We start from the raw sequence: 6000 nt of genomic DNA, 5'->3' as shown, positions 1-6000 counted from the left end.
TTTTTGCTTCTCTTCTTTTCACAGCTATTTGTAAGGCCTCCTCAGACAGCCATTTTGCTTTTTTGCATTTCTTTTCCATGGGGATGGTCTTGGTCCCTGTCTCCTGTACAATGTCACAAACCTCTGTCCATAGTTCATCAGGCACTCTGTTTATCAGATCTAGTCCCTTAAATCTATTTCTTACTTCCACTGTATAATCATAAGGGATTTGATTTAGGTCATATCTGAATGGTCTAGTGGTTTTCCCTACTTTCTTCAATTTAAGTCTGAATTTGGCTATAAGGAGTTCATGATCTGAGCCACAGTCAGCTCTTAGTCTTGTTTTTGCTAACTGTATAGAGCTTCTCCATCTTTGGCTGCAAAGAATATAATCAATCTGATTTTGGTATTGACCATCTGGTGATGTCCATGTGTAGAGTCTTCTCTTGTGTTGTTGGAAGAGGGTGTTTGCTATGACCAGTGCGTTCTCTTGGCAAAACTCTGTTAGCCTTTGCCCTGCTTCATTCTGTACTCCAAGGCCAAATTTGCCTGTTACTCCAGGTGTTTCTTGACTTCCTACTTTTACATTCCAGTCCCCTAGAATGAAAAGGACATCTTTTTTGGGTGTTAGTTCTAAAAGGTCTTGTAGGTCTTCATAGAACCGTTCAACTTCGGCTTCTTCAGCATTACTGGTTGGAGCATAGGCTTGGATTGCTGTAGTATTGAATGGTTTGCCTTGGAAACGAACAGAAATCATTCTGTCATTTTTAAGATTGCATCCAAGTACTGCATTTTGGACTCTTTTGTTGACCATGATGGCTATTCCATTTCTTCTAAGGGATTCCTGGCCACAGTAGTAGATATAATGGTCATCTGAGTTAAATTCACCCATTCCAGTCCATTTTAGTTCACTGATTCCTAGAATGTCGATGTTCACTCTTGTCATCTCCTGTTTGACCACTTCCAATTTGCCTTGATTCATGGACCTAACATTCCAGGTTCCTATGCAATATTGCTCTTTACATCATCGGACCTTGCTTCTATACCAGTCACATCCACAACTGGGTATTTGTTTTGCTTTGGTTTTATCCCTTCATTACTCCAAATAAAACATACAGGTGGCTAACAAACACATGGAAAGATGCTCAACATCGCTCACTATTAGAGAAATGCAAATCAAAACCACAATGAGATAGTACCTCACACCAGTCAGAATGGCCATCATCAAAAAGTCTACAAATAATAAATGCTGGAGAGGGTGTGGAGAAGAGGGAACGCTCTTGCTCTGTTGGTGGCAATGTAGGTTGATACAGCCACTATGGAAGACAGTGTGGAGTTTCCTTAAAAACCTAGGAATAAAACCACCATATGACCCAGCAATCCCACTCCTAGGCATATACTCTGAGGAAACCAGGGTTGAAAAAGACACATGTATCCCATTGTTCATTTCAGCACTATTTACAAAGCTAGAACATGGAAGCAACCTAGATGCCAATCAACAGATGAATGGATAAAGAAGTTGTGGTATGTATACACAATGGAATATCACTTAGCCATAAAAGGAATGCATTTAAGTCCATTCTAATGAAGTGGATGAACCTAGAACCTATTATACAGAATGAAGTAAGTCAGAAAGAGAAAGAAAAATGTCGTATTCTGATGCACATATATGGAATCTAGAAAACGGTTCTGAAGAATTTATTTCTAGGGCAGCAGTGGAGAAACAGACATAGAGAATAGACTTATGGACGTGGGGAGAGGGGAGGAGAAGGTGAGGTGTATGGAAAGAGTCACATGGAAACTCACATTACCATATGTGAAAGAGCTAGCCAATCAGAATTTGCTGTATGGCTCAGGAAACTCAAACAGGGGCTCTGTATCTACCTACAGGGGTGGAATGGAGAGGGTGATGGGAGGGAAGTTCAAAAGGGAGGGGATATATGTATACCTATGGTTGATTCATGTTGAGGTTGGACAAAAAACAACAAAATTCCGTAAAGCAATTATCCTTCAATAAAAAATTAGTTAAAAAAAAACCCACAATGAGATGTCATTTCATACCCACCTACACGGTTAAAATCAAAATACAGGCAATAACAAGTATTCATGGGGATGTGGAGAAATTGAAATGCTCATATATTGCTGGTGAGATTATATCAATAAAATTAAAAAACAGTTTGATAATTCAAAATATTAAACACAAAGCTACCCTACAATGCAGAAATTTCACTCTCAAGTATATGCCAACGAGAAATGAAAACATATATCTACACAAAAACTTGTACACAAATGTTCACAGGATCATTATTCATAAAAGCCCTAAAGTGGAAACAATCCAAATTCTTAGCAAGTTACAGATTAATGAAATGTAATTTATCTATACAATGAAATATTATTCAGCCATAAAAAGAAATGACATACTGAAAGATGCAACATGGATGGACCTTAAAAACATACTATGTGTAAGAAGCCAGTCACAGAAGACCAATATTGTATGATTCCATTTATATAAAATGTCCAGAATAGGCATAATAGAAAGTAGATTAGTGATTGTCTATCTCCTCTAGAATGGACTGGTTGGATCTCCTTGCAGTCCAAGGGACTCTCAAGAGTCTTCTCCAGCACCACAGTTCAAAAGCATCAATTCTTCGGTGATCAGCCTTCCTCACAGTCCAACTCTCACATCCATACATGACCACGGGAAAAACCATAGCCTTAACTAGACGGACCTTCGTTGGCAAGGTAATGTCCCTGCTCTTTAATATGCTATCAAGGAGATCCAACCAGTCCATTCTAGAGGAGATCAATCCTGGGTGTTCATTGGAAGGACTGATGCTAAAGCTGAAGCTCCAATACTTTGGCCACCTCATGCGACGAGCTGACTCACTGGAAAAGACTCTGATGCTGGGAGCGATTGGGGGTAGGAGGAGAAGGGGAAGACAGAGAATGTGGTGGCTGGATGGCATCACCGACTTGATGGACATGAGTTTGAGTGAACTCCGGGAGTTGGTGATGGACAGGGAGGCCTGGCGTGCTGTGGTTCATGGGGTTGCTAAGAGTCGGACACGACTGAGCGACTGAACTGAACTGAACTGAACTGAAGTCTGGGGTGTGGGAGAGTGTGAGGCAGAGAATGAGAAATGACTTCGAATGAGTATGGGTTTCCATTTTGAGGTTATTAAGATGCTCTATAATTAATAGCTGCCTAACAGTATTCTTGCCTGGGAAATCCCACAGACAGAGGATCCTGGTGGGCTACAGTCCATGGAGCTGCAAAAGAGCTGGATACAACTTAGTGAGTAAACAACAGTGAATGTACTAAAAACCATTGAATTGTACACTTTAGATGAGTGATTATAAGCTGTGTTTTATATCACAATACTGCTACTGCTAAGTCGCTTCAGTCATGTCTGACTCTATGCCACCCCATAGACGGCAGCCCACTAGGCTCCTCTGTTCCTGGGATTTTCCAGGCAAGAGTACTGGATATCACAATAAAACTCCTCTCAAACAACTCACCCTCTGACACAAATCACAGCAAGACCCTCTGTGCCCCACCTGCTAGAGTAATGGAAATAAAAACAAAATAAACAAATAGGACCTGATTAGACTTAAAAGCTTTTGCATAACGAAGGAAGTTATATGTAAAGTGAAAAGACAACCCTCAGAATGAGAGAAAATAATAACAAACAAAACAACTGACAATTAACCTCCAAAATATACAAGCAGCTCATGCAGTTCAATATGAGAAAAACAAACAACCCAATCAAAAAGTGGGCAGAAGACCTAAACAGACATTTTTCCAAAGAATACATGGAGATGGCTAAGAAACACATGAAGAGATGCTCAACATTGCTCATTATTAGAGAAAAGCAAATCAAAACTACAGTGAGGTATCATCTCACACTGGTCAGAAAGGCCATCATCAAAGAGTCTACAAACAATAAATGCTGGAGAGGGTGTGGAAAAGGGGAACTATCTCGCACTGTTGGTGGGAATGCAAACTGATACAACCACTATGGAGAACAGTAGTAGATTCCTTAAAAAACAAGGAATAAAACTATCATACAACTCAGCAATCCCACTACTGGGCATATGTCTTGAGAAAACCATAGCTGAAAAAGACACATGCACCCCAATGTTCACTGCAGCACTATTTACAATAGCTGGGACACGGAAGCAACCTAGATATCCATCAGCAGATGAATGGATAAGGAAGTTGCATTACATATACCCAAAGGAATATTACTCAGCTATACAAAAGAGCACATTTGAGTCAGTTCTAGTAAGGTGGATGAACCTAGAGGCTATTATACAGAGTGAAGTAAGTCAGAAAGAGAAAGACAGATACCATTTATTAATGCAAATATGTGGGATCTAGAAAGATGATATTGATGATCCTACATACAAGGCAGCAAAAGAGACACAGACAAAAAGAACAGTCTTTTGGACTCAGTGGGAGAAGGAGAGGGTGAGATGACTTGACAGAATAGCACTGAAACATATGCAAACAGATAGTCAGTCAGAGTTTGATTTATGATTCAGGGCACCAAAAGCCGGGGCTCCATGACAACCTGGAGGGATAGGGTGGGGAGGGAGGTGGTAGGGGAGTTCAGGAGGGAGGGGACACATGTATGCCTGTGGCCAGTTCATAGTGATGTATGGCAAAAACCATCACAATACTGTAAAGTACTTACCCTCCAATTAAAGTAGATGAAAACTTTAAAAACTTACCAAATTGGTGAATTTTTATATAGCAATTTTAATATTGAAGATGGTAGAAAAAGTAACATTTTGGCATATTATACTTTATTATTTCAAGAAGTGTAAAAACTCAACTGAAATGCAAAAAAAAAAAAGATTTGTGCAGTGTATGGAGAAACTGTTGTGACTGTTTCACCATGTCAAAAGTAGTTTGTGAAGTTTTATGCTGCAGATGTCTCACTGGACGATGCTCCACTGTCAGGTAGAGCTGGTGAAGTTGACTCTGATCAAATAGAGACATTAATTGAGAACAACAACATTATACCACACAGACGATAGATGACATACTCAAAATATCCAAATCAAGCATTGAAAATCATTTGCATTAACTTGGTGAATCACTTTGATGTTTGGGTTCCACATAAGTGAAAAAAAATCTTCTTGACCATATTTCCACATGCAATTCTCTACTGAAACGTAACAAAACATCCCATTTATAAAACAAAGTTTGATGGACAATGAAAAGTGGATACTGTGCAAAAATATGGAGTGGAAGAGAATGGGGGGCAAGTGAAATGAACCACCACCAGCCACACCAAAGGCCAATCTTCACCCAAAGAAGGTGATGTGTGTATATGGTGCAACTGGAAGGCAGTCCTCGCTTATGAGCTCCTTCCAGAAAACCAAATGATTAATTCCAACAAGTACATTCAATTAGACCAATTGAAAGTAGCACTCGCATTGTCCTGAATTAGTCAACAGAAAATGTATAATCTTCCATCAGGATAACGTAAAACCACGTTTCTTTGATGATCAGGCAAAAACTATTACAGCTTGGCTGAGAAGTTCTGATTTAGGCACCATATTCAGCAGACATTTCACCTTCAGATTTCCATTTATTTCGGTCTTTACAAAATTATCTTAATGGAAAAGATTTCAATTCCATGGACAACTGTAAAAGGCACCTGGATCAGTTCTTTGTGCAAAAAGATAAAAAAGTTTTTGGAGGACAGAATTATAAAGATGCCTGGAAAATGGCAGAAGACAGTGAAATGAAATAGTGAATACATTGTTCAGTAAAACTCTTGGTGAAAATCAAAACTGTGTCTTTTATTTTTACTTAAAAACCAAAAGAAATTTTTGGCCAACCCAATATAATATTGCCTGTCATTTATATATCAATTTTTTCAAAAAGGGAATTTTCTTGTGGTCCATTGGTTAGAGCTCAGTGTTTTCACTGGGAGAGCCTGGCTTCAATCCCTAGTTGGGGAACTAAGATCATGTAAAACAAAAAATAAATAAATAGATAAATTTGAA

The sequence above is a fragment of the Moschus berezovskii genome, chromosome 16 (assembly GCF_049115385.1).
Source record: "Moschus berezovskii isolate FMDL1 chromosome 16, NW_MosBer_1.0, whole genome shotgun sequence".
Lineage (NCBI taxonomy): Eukaryota > Metazoa > Chordata > Mammalia > Artiodactyla > Moschidae > Moschus > Moschus berezovskii.
The sequence above is the reverse complement of the archived record's forward strand: the minus strand, read 5'-3'. Positions refer to the sequence as shown.